We start from the raw sequence: 19,305 nt of genomic DNA on the forward strand, positions 1-19,305 counted from the left end.
GCGGGCGCAGGAGCTGGTGAAGGAGCTGCCACTTACTCACACTGTACTCCACTTTACCACTTTTTTCCTATCGCTCTTGCTCCATCTCTACCTTTGTGTCTGATCAAAACATTTCCTCTGGGTACTGTACATCCAGTACAGTACAAACAGAACGTAGGTCTATGTACGGGGTGGAGGGGTTTGCATGCACATGGCCTGTGTGTACAGTGTGTTATGTGCTTACATGCATGTGTGTGTAATGTGTGAAATGTGTGAAATGTGTGTGTGTGTGTGTGTGTGTGGAGAGAGGAGATGAAAGCCAGGCACAGTTTGTGATAACAGTTCTTTGTTTTCTCAGAGGAACACGGTGGGAGGCACAGCGGAACCACACACTCAACTCAGCCTTTTATAACCTGATGATGTAGCAATTAAACAGGACGATGAGAGAGAGAGTGGGTTGGTTTGCATGACCACGGTTCCTCAGGCTACCAGACTGCAAATGAGCTATTACACTAAAATGTGTATTTTCCTTTGCAGTACTTTTCTTGCACCCTGTTTTATACATCTAGTCAGTGTCGTTGTCAGTCTGTTTATCTACACCACCGTTTTATACATCTAGTCAGAGTGTCGTTGTCAGTCTGTTTCTCTACACCACTGTTTTATACATCTAATCAGAGTGTCGTTGTCAGTGTGTTTCTCTACACCACTGTTTTATACATCTAGTCAGAGTGTCGTTGTCAGTCTGTTTCTCTAAACCACTGTTTTATACATCTAGTCAGAGTGTCGTTGTCAGTCTGCTTATCTACACCACTGTTTTATACATCTAGTCAGAGTGTCGTTGTCAGTCTGTTTCTCTACACCACTGTTTTATACATCTAGTCAGAGTGTCGTTGTCAGTCTGTTTCTCTACACCACTGTTTTATACATCTAGTCAGAGTGTCGTTGTCAGTCTGTTTCTCTACACCACCGTTTTATACATCTAGTCAGAGTGTCGTTGTCAGTCTGTTTCTCTACACCACCGTTTTATACATCTAGTCAGAGTGTCGTTGTCAGTCTGTTTCTCTACACCACTGTTTTATACATCTAGTCAGAGTGTCGTTGTCAGTCTGTTTATCTACACCACTGTTTTATACATCTAGTCAGAGTGTCGTTGTCAGTCTGTTTCTCTAAACCACTGTTTTATACATCTAGTCAGAGTGTCGTTGTCAGTCTGTTTCTCTACACCACTGTTTTATACATCTAGTCAGAGTGTCGTTGTCAGTCTGTTTATCTACACCACCGTTTTATACATCTAGTCAGAGTGTCGTTGTCAGTCTGTTTATCTACACCACCGTTTTATACATCTAGTCAGAGTGTCGTTGTCAGTCTGTTTCTCTACACCACTGTTTTATACATCTAATCAGAGTGTCGTTGTCAGTCTGTTTATCTACACCACTGTTTTATACATCTAGTCAGAGTGTCGTTGTCAGTCTGCTTATCTACACCACTGTTTTATACATCTAGTCAGAGTGTCGTTGTCAGTGTGTTTCTCTACACCACTGTTTTATACATCTAGTCAGAGTGTCGTTGTCAGTCTGTTTATCTACACCACTGTTTTATACATCTAGTCAGTGTCGTTGTCAGTCTGTTTATCTAAACCACTGTTTTATACATCTAGTCAGAGTGTCGTTGTCAGTGTGTTTCTCTACACCAATGTTTTATACATCTAGTCAGAGTGTCGTTGTCAGTCTGTTTATCTACACCACCGTTTTATACATCTAGTCAGAGTGTCGTTGTCAGTCTGTTTATCTACACCACTGTTTTATACATCTAGTCAGTGTCGTTGTCAGTCTGTTTATCTACACCACTGTTTTATTCATCTAGTCAGAGTGTCGTTGTCAGTGTGTTTCTCTACACCACTGTTTTATACATCTAGACAGAGTGTCGTTGTCAGTCTGTTTATCTACACCACTGTTTTATACATCTAGTCAGAGTGTTGTTGTCAGTCTGTTTATCTACACCACTGTTTTATACATCTAGTCAGAGTGTCGTTGTCAGTCTGTTTCTCTACACCACTGTTTTATACATCTAGTCAGAGTGTCGTTGTCAGTCTGTTTATCTACACCACTGTTTTATACATCTAGTCAGTGTCGTTGTCAGTCTGTTTATCTACACCACTGTTTTATTCATCTAGTCAGAGTGTCGTTGTCAGTGTGTTTCTCTACACCACTGTTTTATACATCTAGACAGAGTGTCGTTGTCAGTCTGTTTATCTACACCACTGTTTTATACATCTAGTCAGAGTGTTGTTGTCAGTCTGTTTATCTACACCACTGTTTTATACATCTAGTCAGAGTGTCGTTGTCAGTCTGTTTCTCTACACCACTGTTTTATACATCTAGTCAGAGTGTCGTTGTCAGTCTGTTTATCTACACCACTGTTTTATACATCTAGTCAGTGTCGTTGTCAGTCTGTTTATCTACACCACTGTTTTATTCATCTAGTCAGAGTGTCGTTGTCAGTGTGTTTCTCTACACCACTGTTTTATACATCTAGACAGAGTGTCGTTGTCAGTCTGTTTATCTACACCACTGTTTTATACATCTAGTCAGAGTGTTGTTGTCAGTCTGTTTATCTACACCACTGTTTTATACATCTAGTCAGAGTGTCGTTGTCAGTCTGTTTCTCTACACCACTGTTTTATACATCTAGTCAGAGTGTCGTTGTCAGTCTGTTTATCTACACCACCGTTTTATACATCTAGTCAGAGTGTCGTTGTCAGTCTGTTTATCTACACCACTGTTTTATACATCTAGTCAGAGTGTCGTTGTCAGTACATTTATCTACACCACTGTTTTATACATCTAGTCAGAGTGTCGTTGTCAGTCTGTTTATCTACACCACTGTTTTATACATCTAGGTCAGAGTGTCGTTGTCAGTGTGTGTTACCTGTATCCGACTGTGTGTTTGTGTGTGTGTTACCTGTTTGTATGTGTGTTCTCTGAGTGTGTTTCTGTCTCATTGCAGTTTATCACTCTTTGGTCTGCGCTATCAGCTTGGGCGTACAGTAGTGACAGATTGTCACGGCAACTCAGACACGTTCAGAAGATCATTGGCGGTGTAAAAATAGCCCCAAACTAAGGCAAATATAGACATTAATGAGCGTGTTGCGGTCCTGTGTAACGGCAGGCGGGCGGCGTGGAGTCCCAGGTGGCCTAGCGTCTCCGCCGCGTCTGAACGTCTACAGAGAAAAACGCTTCCCCCCCAACAGACACCCTGTCATCGCAACAGGACATGAAACCCCATCAAAGACACAGTACTGTATAGTACAGAAGATGAAAGATACACTTCACTACCACCACCACACACCCCCCTAGAGTCCAGAGAGAGTGACAGATAAAAAACCAGATGGATGGGAGAGGGGGAGAGGAAGAGAGAGGGATGGATGGGAGAGAAGAGGAGAGAGACAGAGTCATCATCCTTTCATCCACATCAATGGGCATCCATCCATCGCAATGCCTCTTTCCTGTCTGCAGTCTACACTAGAGCACCTCTCAGTACCTCTCCACCAAATGAGACTGGCCTTCAATACAAGTCAACATCTCTAACTAAAACAAGCAGTAAACCTCCCAGTCTACAGCTATACTGACTCAAACTTGCTCTCAGCACCATAAAAATAGACCTACACCATACATACTGGTATACCGGCCATAGACACCACTTCACTGACTAGAACAGATTTATTTGTATTTATTTATCCATATTTACCAGGTAAGTTGACTGAGAGCACTTTCTCATCTGCAGCAACAACCTGGGGAATAGTTACAGGGGAGAGGAGGGGGACGAATGAGCCAATTGTAAACTGGGGATTATTAGGTGACCGTGATGGTTCGAGGGCCAGATTGGGAATTTAGCCAGGACACTGGGGTTAACACCCCTACTCTTACGATAAGTGCCATGGGATCTTTAATGACCTCAGAGAGTCAGGACACCCGTTTAACGTCCCATCCGAAAGACAGCACCCTACACAGGGCACTCCCAATCACTGCCCTGGGGCATTGGGATATATTTTTTTTAGACCAGAGGAAAGAGTGCCTCCTACTGGCCCTCCAACACCACTTCCAGCAGCATCTGGTCTACCATCCAGGGACTGACCAGGACCAACCCTGCTTAGCTTCAGAAGCAAACCAGCAGTGATATGCAGGGTGGTATGCTGCTGGCAATGGCTCTAGATGGCTCTAAAGCCTTGATGGACTCATGGCCATGGCTCTAAAACGTCTCAATCTGGGTTCACTGGGTTCAAAAGTAATACACTATATTGGGAATAGGGTGCCTCTCCTCCACACCAAAAGAGGTGCGGAGGAGAGCTGTCCTGCTGTCCCTAACCTGGCCACTAGGTGGCTCTTCACCTCCACTGCTGAGCTGAGCCACTGTACACTTCTCTGGTGCTGTGTTGCTGTGACAGGCCTGCACCTTTCATCTCACAGAGAGGACCCATCAAGCTGGAGAGAACAAACTAGTGGGCTCCTCAGTGTAGGTAGAGTTCTCACACAGGCATACTCACCATGCACTCGTACACCACACACATTACATGTACACACATGCTGAGGGCACACACATGCTAAGGGCACACACATGCTAAGGGCACACACATGCTGAGGGCACACACATGCTAAGGGCACACACATGCTGAGGGCACACACATGCTGAGGGCACACACATGCTGAGGGCACACACATGCTGAGGGGACACACATGCTAAGGGCACACACATGCTAAGGGCACACACATGCTGAGGGCACACACATGCTAAGGGCACACACATGCTGAGGGCACACACATGCTGAGGGCACACACATGCTAAGGGCACACACATGCTAAGGGCACACACATGCTGAGGGCACACACATGCTAAGGGCACACACATGCTGAGGGCACACACATGCTGAGGGCACACACATGCTGAGGGGACACACATGCTAAGGGCACACACATGCTAAGGGCACACACATGCTGAGGGCACACACATGCTGAGGGCACACACATGCTGAGGGCACACACATGCTAAGGGCTAACACATGCTAAGGGCTAACACATGCTGAGGGCACACACATGCTAAGGGCTAACACATGCTGAGGGCACACACATGCTAAGGGCTAACACATGCTGAGGGCACACGCATGCAAAATAACCCTTATCAAAAGTAGTATGGAGAGGCCAACAGATGGTCTGACCATTCAAATGTTCCACTTAATGAGAAACGTTGACTCTTTCACTCTGATAGACATGATTTGCATAGACATGATGAACTAGCTCAATAAATAACCATTATTCCAGCAGCACTCTTTATTCTAGTGGCTGCATTAAGATATCTAAGATAGATTGACAGCCTCTTCAACCCCCGAGTCAATTAATGAACATTATGACAGAAAATATACTGGAATCACTTTTGACTTTTAAAGGTAGGATAAATAATGGCACATTTTTTAATTGACCTTAGAGGTGCTGTATGCTCCACTACATATGCATACGGGAGATTAAAAAACACCTATAAATATTAATGTGTGCCAATTTCCCAGCACAAATAAGTCATGCATTATCCCTTTGTGGGCTTAGAGTGGAATCAGCCTCGTGCTCCCTCCCCCACTAATACAAGACTGACAGATGGACGGAGAGACAGACACGAGGACAGCAGGACAAACAGGACAATGGAGGAGAGAGATCAACTACTACTCTAGATGTCTTTCTCCAACACTTTATTTGATGTTCTGCTTATTAACGTCTTAATAAGGCATTGGTAAATACTTTAACAATTAGAAGACTATAGCGTTTGTTGACATAGCATAAGTACATCTATATGCAAACCATTTATTATGCATAGCTTTAATATGTATAAACCATGGAACAACCAGCTTTAATATGTATAAACCATGGAACAACCAGCTTTAATATGTATAAACCATGGAACAACCAGCTTTAATCTGTATAAACCATGGAACAACCAGCTTTAATCTGTATAAACCATGGAACAACCAGCTTTAATCTGTATAAACCATGGAACAACCAGCTTTAATCTGTATAAACCATGGAACAACCAGCTTTAATCTGTATAAACCATGGAACAACCAGCTTTAATCTGTATAAACCATGGAACAACCAGCTTTAATATGTATAAACCATGGAACAACCAGCTTTAATCTGTATAAACCATGGAACAACCAGCTTTAATCTGTATAAACCATGGAACAACCAGCTTTAATCTGTATAAACCATGGAACAACCAGCTTTAATCTGTATAAACCATGGAACAACCAGCTTTAATCTGTATAAACCATGGAACAACCAGCTTTAATCTGTATAAACCATGGAACAACCAGCTTTAACCGGTATAAACCATGAAACAACCAGCTTTAATCTGTATAAACCATGGAACAACCAGCTTTAATCTGTATAAACCATGGAACAACCAGCTTTAATCTGTATAAACCATGGAACAACCAGCTTTAATCTGTATAAACCATGGAACAACCAGCTTTAATCTGTATAAACCATGGAACAAACAGCTTTAATCTGTATAAACCATGGAACAAACAGCTTTAATCATATGCTGTATAAACCATGGAACAAACAGCTTTAATCATATACTGTATAAACCATGGAACAACCAGCTTTAATAATATGCTGTATAAACCATGGAACAAACAGCTTTAATCTGTATAAACCATGGAACAACCAGCTTTAATCTGGATAAACCATGGAACAAACAGCTTTAATCATATACTGTATAAACCATGGAACAAACAGCTTTAATAATATGCTGTATAAACCATGGAACAAACAGCTTTAATCATATACTGTATAAACCATGGAACAAACAGCTTTAATCATATACTGTATAAACCATGGAACAAACAGCTTTAATCATATACTGTATAAACCATGGAACAAACAGCTTTAATCTGTATAAACCATGGAACAAACAGCTTTAATAATATGCTGTATAAACCATGGAACAACCAGCTTTAATAATATGCTGTATAAACCATGGAACAAACAGCTTTAATCATATGCTGTATAAACCATGGAACAACCAGCTTTAATCTGTATAAACCATGGAACAACCAGCTTTAATCTGGATAAACCATGGAACAACCAGCTTTAATATGTATAAACCATGGAACAAACAGCTTTAATCTGTATAAACCATGGAACAACCAGCTTTAATCTGGATAAACCATGGAACAAACAGCTTTAATCTGTATAAACCATGGAACAAACAGCTTTAATCTGTATAAACCATGGAACAACCAGCTTTAATCTGGATAAACCATGGAACAAACAGCTTTAATCATATACTGTATAAACCATGGAACAAACAGCTTTAATAATATACTGTATAAACCATGGAACAAACAGCTTTAATAATATGCTGTATAAACCATGGAACAACCAGCTTTAATAATATGCTGTATAAACCATGGAACAACCAGCTTTAATAATATGCTGTATAAACCATGGAACAAACAGCTTCAATAATATACTGTATAAACCAAGGAACAACCAGCTTTAATAATATGCTGTATAAACCATGGAACAACCAGCTTTAATAATATGCTGTATAAACCATGGAACAAACAGCTTTAATAATATGCTGTATAAACCATGGAACAACCAGCTTTAATCTGTATAAACCATGGAACAACCAGCTTTAATCTGTATAAACCATGGAACAACCAGCTTTAATCTGGATAAACCATGGAACAACCAGCTTTAATAATATGCTGTATAAACCATGGAACAACCAGCTTTAATCTGTATAAACCATGGAACAACCAGCTTTAATAATATGCTGTATAAACCATGGAACAACCAGCTTTAATCTGTATAAACCATGGAACAACCAGCTTTAATCTGTATAAACCATGGAACAACCAGCTTTAATCTGTATAAACCATGGAACAACCAGCTTTAATCTGTATAAACCATGGAACAACCAGCTTTAACCGGTATAAACCATGAAACAACCAGCTTTAATCTGTATAAACCATGGAACAACCAGCTTTAATCTGTATAAACCATGGAACAACCAGCTTTAATCTGTATAAACCATGGAACAACCAGCTTTAATCTGTATAAAACCATGGAACAACCAGCTTTAATCTGTATAAACCATGGAACAACCAGCTTTAATCTGTATAAACCATGGAACAACCAGCTTTAACCGGTATAAACCATGAAACAACCAGCTTTAATCTGTATAAACCATGGAACAACCAGCTTTAATCTGTATAAACCATGGAACAACCAGCTTTAATCTGTATAAACCATGGAACAACCAGCTTTAATCTGTATAAACCATGGAACAACCAGCTTTAATCTGTATAAACCATGGAACAACCAGCTTTAACCGGTATAAACCATGAAACAACCAGCTTTAATCTGTATAAACCATGGAACAACCAGCTTTAATCTGTATAAACCATGGAACAACCAGCTTTAATCTGTATAAACCATGGAACAAACCATTTTAATAATATGCTGTATAAACCATGGAACAAACAGCTTTAATAATATGCTGTATAAACCATGGAACAAACAGCTTTAATCTGGATAAACCATGGAACAACCAGCTTTAATCTGGATAAACCATGGAACAAACAGTTTAATCATATACTGTATAAACCATAGAACAAACAGCTTTAATAATATGCTGTATAAACCATGGAACAAACAGCTTTAATCATATGCTGTATAAACCATGGAACAAACAGCTTTAATCATATACTGTATAAACCATGGAACAACCAGCTTTAATAATATGCTGTATAAACCATGGAACAAACAGCTTTAATCTGTATAAACCATGGAACAACCAGCTTTAATCTGGATAAACCATGGAACAAACAGCTTTAATCATATACTGTATAAACCATGGAACAAACAGCTTTAATAATATGCTGTATAAACCATGGAACAAACAGCTTTAATCATATACTGTATAAACCATGGAACAAACAGCTTTAATCATATACTGTATAAACCATGGAACAAACAGCTTTAATCATATACTGTATAAACCATGGAACAAACAGCTTTAATCTGTATAAACCATGGAACAAACAGCTTTAATAATATGCTGTATAAACCATGGAACAACCAGCTTTAATAATATGCTGTATAAACCATGGAACAAACAGCTTTAATCATATGCTGTATAAACCATGGAACAACCAGCTTTAATCTGTATAAACCATGGAACAACCAGCTTTAATCTGGATAAACCATGGAACAACCAGCTTTAATATGTATAAACCATGGAACAAACAGCTTTAATCTGTATAAACCATGGAACAACCAGCTTTAATCTGGATAAACCATGGAACAAACAGCTTTAATCTGTATAAACCATGGAACAAACAGCTTTAATCTGTATAAACCATGGAACAACCAGCTTTAATCTGGATAAACCATGGAACAAACAGCTTTAATCATATACTGTATAAACCATGGAACAAACAGCTTTAATAATATACTGTATAAACCATGGAACAAACAGCTTTAATAATATGCTGTATAAACCATGGAACAACCAGCTTTAATAATATGCTGTATAAACCATGGAACAACCAGCTTTAATAATATGCTGTATAAACCATGGAACAAACCGCTTCAATAATATACTGTATAAACCATGGAACAACCAGCTTTAATAATATGCTGTATAAACCATGGAACAACCAGCTTTAATAATATGCTGTATAAACCATGGAACAAACAGCTTTAATAATATGCTGTATAAACCATGGAACAACCAGCTTTAATCTGTATAAACCATGGAACAACCAGCTTTAATCTGTATAAACCATGGAACAACCAGCTTTAATCTGGATAAACCATGGAACAACCAGCTTTAATAATATGCTGTATAAACCATGGAACAACCAGCTTTAATCTGTATAAACCATGGAACAACCAGCTTTAATAATATGCTGTATAAACCATGGAACAACCAGCTTTAATCTGTATAAACCATGGAACAACCAGCTTTAATCTGTATAAACCATGGAACAACCAGCTTTAATAATATGCTGTATAAACCATGGAACAACCAGCTTTAATAATATGCTGTATAAACCATGGAACAACCAGCTTTAATAATATGCTGTATAAACCATGGAACAACCAGCATTAATCTGTATAAACTATGGAACAAACAGCTTTAATAATATACTGTATAAACCATGGAACAAACAGCTTTAATAATATGCTGTATAAACCATGGAACAAACAGCTTTAATAATATGCTGTATAAACTATGGAACAACCAGCTTTAATCTGTATAAACCATGGAACAAACAGCTTTAATCTGGATAAACCATGGAACAAACAGCTTTAATCTGTATAAACCATGGAACAAACAGCTTTAATCTGGATAAACCATGGAACAAACAGCTTTAATAATATGCTGTATAAACCATGGAACAAACAGCTTTAATCATATGCTGTATAAACCATGGAACAAACAGCTTTAATCATATGCTGTATAAACCATGGAACAACCAACTTTAATCTGTATAAACCATGGAACAAACAGCTTTAATAATATGCTGTATAAACCATGGAACAAACAGCTTTAATCTGTATAAACCATGGAACAACCAGCTTTAATCTGTATAAACCATGGAACAACCAGCTTTAATCTGTATAAACCATGGAACAACCAGTTTTAATCTGTATAAACCATGGAACAAACAGCTTTAATAATATACTGTATAAACCATGGAACAAACAGCTTTAATCATATGCTGTATAAACCATGGAACAACCAACTTTAATCTGTATAAACCATGGAACAAACAGCTTTAATAATATGCTGTATAAACCATGGAACAAACAGCTTTAATCTGTATAAACCATGGAACAACCAGCTTTAATCTGTATAAACCATGGAACAACCAGCTTTAATCTGTATAAACCATGGAACAACCAGTTTTAATCTGTATAAACCATGGAACAAACAGCTTTAATAATATACTGTATAAACCATGGAACAAACCGCTTTAAACATGGGTTTACTCCATTTAACGGTTAACATCAGAAATCAAAAGAATGCAACAATAATTGTATTTTACTGACTAAAGTGTTGCAGCCCCATCTGTACTGAGGGTTGAATTCACAGCTCAACAGGAGCACACAGTCCTCTTTACAGTTGATTAGCTTTCTGATGTCTATTTTAGTCTCCATACAGGCACTATAAACAACAGATAATTATGTGTATTATTGTGCTACACACCATTAAAATATGTGTATTCCCAGGCATACACACACATTTTATCTTCAACTAATTCATCCATTCTGTCAAACCAGGCCACGAGGCACCATTTTTAACCCACTACATAATCTCTCGTCTGTATTTGTGGATTTACAAAGCGTGAAAAGTGATATGATTTGTATATTTATACATTTCCCCATATAAATAGGAGGGAAGATTAGAGGCACATCAGTCTTGTGCCGGCCCCGAGGAATAAAGGAAAGGTTAGTAGATTTATCACTCTGCCTCATGTTGCTGTACTGCTCTCTCTCTCTGCTGGGGGAGATTTAAATACGGAGAGACATACAGTCTGACTAACCGTCGTCCTCTGAGGACTGCTGCAGATACACCCATGTACTCTCCATGCACACACACCATTAACTAAGTGTGCACAACACATGCATACACACACGGCACACACAAAAAGACACAGTGAGAATGCTGTAAATGCCCTAGCCCCAGTGGTACAGTTGTATGAAGTGGAGAGGAGAGGCTTTCAGAAATCACTGAGGGAGCAGCAGGCCAACCCTGACACTGGTGTGTGTGTGTCTGTGTGTCTGTGTGTGTGTGTGTGTGTGTGTGTGTGTCTGTGTGTGTGTGTGTGTGTGTCTGTGTGTGTGTGTGTGTCTGTGTGTGTGTGTGTGTCTGTGTGTGTGTGAGTGTCTGTGTGTGTGTGTGTGTGTGTGTGTGTGTGTGTGTGTGTGTGTGTGTGTGTGTGTGTGTGTGTGTGTGTGTGTGTGTGTGTGTGTGTGTGTGTGTGTGCGTGAGTGCGTGTGAGCGTGTGGCTGTCTATTGATCCCTGTCCTGTGTGATTGATTCCATTCATCCTGAGCCCATGGCTACAGTCAATCATGACCAGCAGGTTCTGACTAGCAGGTTCTGACCAGCAGGTTCTCATCAAATGCTCCTGACTGTCTGTCTACATCTATAGGTGTAGGTCTGTCGGCCCACCAGAACTCTACTCCACGGTCTACACGTTAAATATCCGTACTGTCCTCCTCAAGCACATTCAACACCTGAGCTGTTCTCATTCACAGTATATGTAGAAGGCAGTCAAACACCCAGTAGATAAAACACTTAGACAACACACACCGAGTGATTGAGAGTTGCACTTCACTTCCCTGGCCTGTTAATTGGCCTGTATCTGAGTGCTGTAAAGTTTGTTCATGGTATCTACGGGGGCAGAGCTGGACTCTGACTCTCACACACATCCTTCCTTGTTTACAGCTCTCCCCTGAGGAACCCGCTCCAAAGAGGTGCCTGACCTCAATTTCTCTCAATTTCCTCTCCTTTAATAAATCTCATGAATAAATGCTCATAAATAACGGTGTTTGTCTGAGGAGAGGAGAGACAGCCCAGGAGCGCACAGCCACTTTACAGTACACACAGTAACTTTAGTACCCACTCCAGTAGCCTGGAGTCTAAGGTTACAGTAACATTAGTACCCTCTCCAGTAGACTGGAGTCTAAGGTTACAGTAACATTAGTACCCTCTCCAGTAGACTGGAGTCTAAGGTTACAGTAACATTAGTACCCTCTCCAGTAGACTGGAGTTTAAGGTTACAGTAACTTTAGTACCCTCGCCAATTGACTGGAGTCTACAGTTACAGTAACTTTAGTACCCTCACCAATAGACTGGAGTCTACGGTTACAGTAACTTTATTACCCTCTGCAGTAGACTGGAGTCTACAGTTACAGTAATGTTAGTAAACACTCCAGTAGACTGGAGTCTACGGTTACAGTAACTTTAGTACCCTCTCAAATAAACTGGAGTCTACGGTTACAGTAACTTTAGTACCCTCTCCAGTAGACTGGAGTCTACGGTTACAGTAACTTTAGTACACTCTCCAATAGACTGGAGTCTACGGTTACATTAACTTTAGTACCCTCTCCAATAGATTGGAGTCTACAGTTGCAGTAACTTTAGTACCCTCTCCAGCAGACTGCAGTCTACGGTTACAGTAACTTTAGTACCCTCTCCAGTAGACTGGAGTCTACGGTTACAGTAACTTTAGTACACTCTCCAATAGACTGGAGTCTACGGTTACATTAACTTTAGTACCCTCTCCAATAGACTGGAGTCTACGGTGACAGTAACTAGTACCCTCTCCAGTAGACTGGAGTCTACAGTTACAGTAATGTTAGTAAACACTCCAGTAGACTGGAGTCTACAGTTGCAGTAACTTTAGTACCCTCTCCAATAGACTGGAGTCTATGGTTACAGTAACTTTAGTAAACACTCCAGCAGACTGGAGTCCACGGTTACTCCTAACCCACATCTACTCTTAAACCACATCTACTACTAACACAAATCTACTCCTAATGCACATCTACTCCTAACCCACATCTACTCCTAACCAGTAGTTACTCCTAAACCACATCAACTCCTAACCAGTAGTTACTCCTAACCCACGTCTACTCTTAAACCACATCTACTCCTAACCCGCATCTACTCCTAACCCGCATCTACTCCTAACCTACATCTACTCCTAACCCACATCTACTCCTAACCCACATCTACTCCTAACGCGCATCTACTCCTAACCCACATCTACTCCTAACCAGTAGTTACTCCTACCCACATGTAGTCCAAACCCACATCTACTCCTAACCAGTAGTTACTCCTAACCAGTAGTTACTCCTAACCAGTAGTTACTCCTAACCCACATCTACTCCTAACCAGTAGTTACTTCTAACCAGTAGTTACTCCTAAACCACGTCTACTCCTAACCAGTAGTTACTCCTACCCACGTCTACTCCTAGCCAGTAGTTACTCCTATCCAGTATTTGCTCCTAACCCACAACTACTCCTAACCAGTTACTCCTAACCACGTATAGTCCTAACCCACGTCTACTCCTAACCAGTAGTAATTCCTAACCCACATCTACTTCTAACCAGTAGTTACTCCTAACCAGTAGTTACTCCTAACCCACATCTACTCCTAACCAGTAGTTACTCCTACCCACATATAGTCCTAATCCACGTCTACTCCTAACCAGTAGTTACTCCTAACCAGTAGTTACTCCTAACCCACATCTACTCCTAACCAGTAGTTACTCCTACCCATGTCTCGTCCTAACCAGTAGTCACTCCTAACCCACATCTACTCCTAACCAGTAGTTACTCCTAACCAGTAGTTACTCCTAACCCACGTCTACTCCTAACCAGTGGTTACTCCTAACCCACATCTACTCCTAACCAGTAGTTACTCCTAACCCACGTCTACTCCTAACCAGTGGTTACTCCTAACCCACATCTACTCCTAACCAGTAGTCATTCCTAACCCACATCTACTCTTATCCAGTAGTTACTCCTAACCCACATCTACTCCTAACCAGTAGTTACTCTTAACCAGTAGTTACTCCTAACCCACATCTACTCCTAACCAGTAGTTACTCCTACCCACATATAGTCCTAACCCACGTCTACTCCTAACTAGTAGTTACTCCTGACCAGTAGTTACTCCTAACCCACATCTACTCCTAACCAGTAGTTACTCCTACCCACGTCTCGTCCTAACCCACGTCTACTCCTTACCAGTAGTCACTCCTAACCCACATCTACTCCTAACCAGTAGTTACTCCTAACCCACATCTACTCCTAACCAGTAGTTCCTCCTAACCACGTATAGTCCTAACCCACGTCTACTCCTAACCAGTAGTTACCCCTACCCACGTCTCGTCCTAACCCACATCTACTCCTAACCAGTAGTTACTCCTAACCAGTAGTTACTCCTAACCCACGTCTACTCCTAACCAGTAGTTACCCCTACCCACGTATAGTCCTAACCCACGTCTACTCCTAACCAGTAGTTACCCCTACCCACGTCTCGTCCTAACCCACATCTACTCCTAACCAGTAGTTACTCCTAACCAGTAGTTACTCCTAACCCACATCTACTCCTAACCAGTAGTTCCTCCTAACCACATATAGTCCTAACCCACGTCTACTCCTAACTAGTAGTTACTCCTAACCAGTAGTTACTCCTACCCACGTCTCGTCCTAACCCATGTCTACTCCTAACCAGTAGTTACTCCTAACCCACGTCTACTCCTAAGCAGTAGTCACTCCTAACCCACATCTACTCCTAACCAGTAGTTACTCCTAACCAGTAGTTACTTCTAACCAGTAGTAACTCCTAACCCACGTCTATTCCTAACCAGTAGTTACTCCTACCCATGTCTACTCCTAACCAGTAGTTACTCCTAACCCACGTCTACTTCTAACCAGAAGTTACTCCTACCCACGTCTTGTCCTAACCCACGTCTACTCCTAACCAGTAGTTACTCCTAACCAGTAGTTACTTCTAACCAGTAGTAACTCCTAACCCAGGTCTACTCCTAACCAGTAGTTACTCCTAACCCACATCTACTTCTAACCAGTAGTTACTCCTACCCACGTCTCGTCCTAACCCATGCCTACTCCTAACCAGTAGTCACTCCTAACCCACGTCTACTCCTAAGCAGTAGTCACTCCTAACCCACACCTACTCCTAACCAGTAGTTACTCCTAACCAGTAGTTACTCCTGACCCAGGTCTACACCTAACCAGTAGTTACTCTTAAGCAGTAGTTATTCCTAACCCACGTCTACGCCTAACCAGTAGTTACTCTTAAGCAGTAGTTACTCCTAACCAGCAGTTACTCCTACCCCAGATGTATCCTCACCTGAAACAGAAATAAACCAACCTATGTTCCTTACTGATTTCTCACACAGGCCTTAGTCAGGTCAATGGTCTAGCTGGAGTCTATAGTTACAGTAACTTTAGTACACACTCCAGTAGACTGGAGTCTATAGTTACAGTAACTTTAGTACCCACTCCAGCAGACTGGAGTCTATAGTTACAGTAACTTTAGTACCCACTCCAGCAGACTGGAGTCTATAGTTACAGTAACTTTAGTACATTCAAACACTGCATCATGATAGATAGGGGTAGGAGTAACAGTCTCCAGCTTAGCTACTGTATTGGTTGGTACTGAATTGAGTCAACACTGTCTAGAAGAATAGTGATTAGTGTGTTCCTTACTGGTTTCTCACACTGGCCGTAGTCAGGTCCATGGTCTGGTTGGAAGAAGGTTCTTAGCCATCTCGATCAGCCCCATGGCTGTCCTCACCGGGGCATTACGAGCGAGACAAACACCATCACCTGGGTCACACAGAGAACAGAGACATGGGTCAGTCTGGGTCAAAGGGAACAACACAGAGGACAGAGAGAAGTCAGTCTTGAGTATAGACAAACACCATCACCTGGAATGGAGACGCAGAGAACACAGACACAGGTCAGTCTGGGGTCAAAGGTCAGAGGTCAAAACACACAGAGGTAGAGGTCAGCCCACACTGTACGCTACAACATTCCTCTTTCATCTAATAGCACTACTGTACAGTGGTGTTTGTTCCTTGCCACACTAAAGCTCCATTGTGACTGCAGATACTTCTCTCCTGCTGTATTGTATGAGAACAACAGAAGGTCATGGTGCCATTTTAATCTTTTGTTAAAGGACAGAGAAGGGCTGTAATTTTCCTATTACACTCAGACTGCCCTTGTAAAACAGTCAATACCACAGACAAAACAATCAATAACAGAAATACAAGACAGTTATGAGATGGAGGCAAAGGACTCTCTTCCTCTCCCCCCCCCCCCCCCCCCCCTCGCCAACCCCCCCCCCCCCATAAAGGGACAAGAGAGAGGAGTGAGGGAGAGAAAATATGAGAAACAGTGGGTGGAGAGATATGAAAGGGAGAGATAGCATGTTAATATCCATGTGTGAGTGTGTGTGTCTCTATGTGCACGTGTGTGAGTACAGGCCTGAAGGGTGTGTGTTTCCTCAGAACAGATAATGTGCCACCATTGATTCCTGTTCTGCTGCAGAGCTCAGAAGTGTCATCCCCCTCTCTGTCACTATTCTTGTTCTAACCACTCACTGCTGGGCTGGCACAGTTACACCCCTACTCTGCGCACGCACGCACACAGGGCTGTTCTTGTTATGGAATTTTGGATAACAATTAATTGTCATGCAAATGGTCACGTCGTCAATTTTTGTAGAATTTGTTTTTGCACATGTATCATAATGCCACTGCACCCACCGATCAGTTTACCCAACATTATTTTTTACCACTACCAAACATTCACTGGACACACACACACACACAGAGAGAAATAGATTTCCCTCCCTCTGACTAATTTCACATTTCACGCATAGGATCAATGTCAACCCATTGGTGCAGTGTGTGTGTAGGGCGGAGATAATCACAGTGGACAATTACAGCCAATAACCGTTAACTAAAAATAAGAATTGTCATAATCATCATATTACATTCATTTTCAGGCAGGGTTGGAATCAAATGTATTGTCCAGTAACTCCAGTTTGTCCAATAGCAGCAGTCAAATGAGTTTGTGAGACAGGAGAGTCACCAAAGCCGTGCTGTATATGTTGTAGCACATTTTACATTATGCATTACAAGCTCAAAACATTTTGAAATGTCAGCTTGAAACTTCTCTTCTTTCTCTTCAAGTCTAATGTGTCATCATTCAGCCATGTTGAAGGCAGCAGCAGCAGGGCCTAGCTGGATAGTTTCATCTCCTCAGCACAGTGACTTAAGAAATTACAGAATGTCTGGGGTTTGGAAATGACTTGCGGCAGCAACGCCAGATGAAGTGAAACATTCTGTTAATGTGATACTGTACATCACACGCCACACACACACACACACACACACACACACACACACACACACACACACACACACACACACACACACACACACACACACACACACACACACACACACACACACACACACACACACACACACACACACGTGAAATGTCGATGTGATATCACTAAATAGTCTATTCTATTAATTAGCCTAAAGTTAAACCTCTTTTTCTGCAGGGTCACCTATATTAAGCAGGGGTTAGCACAGATTGAGCAGCATAGCCTGGCGCCTCTTCCATCCCCTCGCTGTGGGCCCATAGAAACCACTGCAGCAAACTGTTATTTATTGAAGCTGTTTTATCAGTGCAGAGCTGTGAGGAGGGAAGCGTCCACGGTAACCGCTGGTTTGAAAGCTTATTAAAGTTCCGTCTGCCGAGCTGAAACCCCAGCACAGGAGGGCCAGGGGGCTTCATCCAGACAATTCCATCTATCACCCTCCCAGATTAAATTAATATATGTCACAGCCACTTCTGACAATTTAATATGGAGCCTAGACAGATGCTCCCTATTGGAGAGTTTTGGCTCCAGGGCTGTGACCCACAGACAGAAAGATGACATCACATCTAGACTCACCTACTGTGAGACTGAAAACACAAACCACACATAATAACATTATGCACAAACCACACATAAAAACATTTTTTTATTTTACCAGGCAAGTCAGTTAAGAACAAATTCTTATTTTCAATGACGGCCTAGGAACAGTGGGTTAACTGCCTGTTCAGGGGCAGAACGACAGATTTGTACCTTGTCAGCTCGGGGGTTTGAACTTGCAACCTTCCGGTTACTAGTCCAACACTCTAACCACTAGGCTACCCTGCCGCCCCAACATTATGCACAAACCACACATAGTAACATTATGCACAAACCACACATAGTAACATTATGCACAAACCACACATAGTAACATTATGCACAAACCACACATAATAACATTATGCACAAACCACACATAGTAACATTATGCACAAACCACACATAATAACATTATGCACAAACCACACATAGTAACATTATGCACAAACCACACATAATAACATTATGCACAAACCACACATAATAACATTATGCACAAACCACACATAGTAACATTATGCACAAACCACACATAATAACATTATGCACAAACCACACATAATAACATTATGCACAAACCACATCCTCCAATTCAGATACCAGAACCTGGTACAGTATTTCAGATCCTTTTAAAAAACTGTATTGACAGCAGGCAAACTGTGTGTAAATTCATTTACTTGTGCACTGTGTGTGTTTGAGTGAGACAATGTGTAAACACATACATGTGTATGCGCTCGTGGTGTGCC

This window comes from Oncorhynchus kisutch, linkage group LG2, assembly GCF_002021735.2.
Source record: "Oncorhynchus kisutch isolate 150728-3 linkage group LG2, Okis_V2, whole genome shotgun sequence".
Taxonomy (NCBI): domain Eukaryota; kingdom Metazoa; phylum Chordata; class Actinopteri; order Salmoniformes; family Salmonidae; genus Oncorhynchus; species Oncorhynchus kisutch.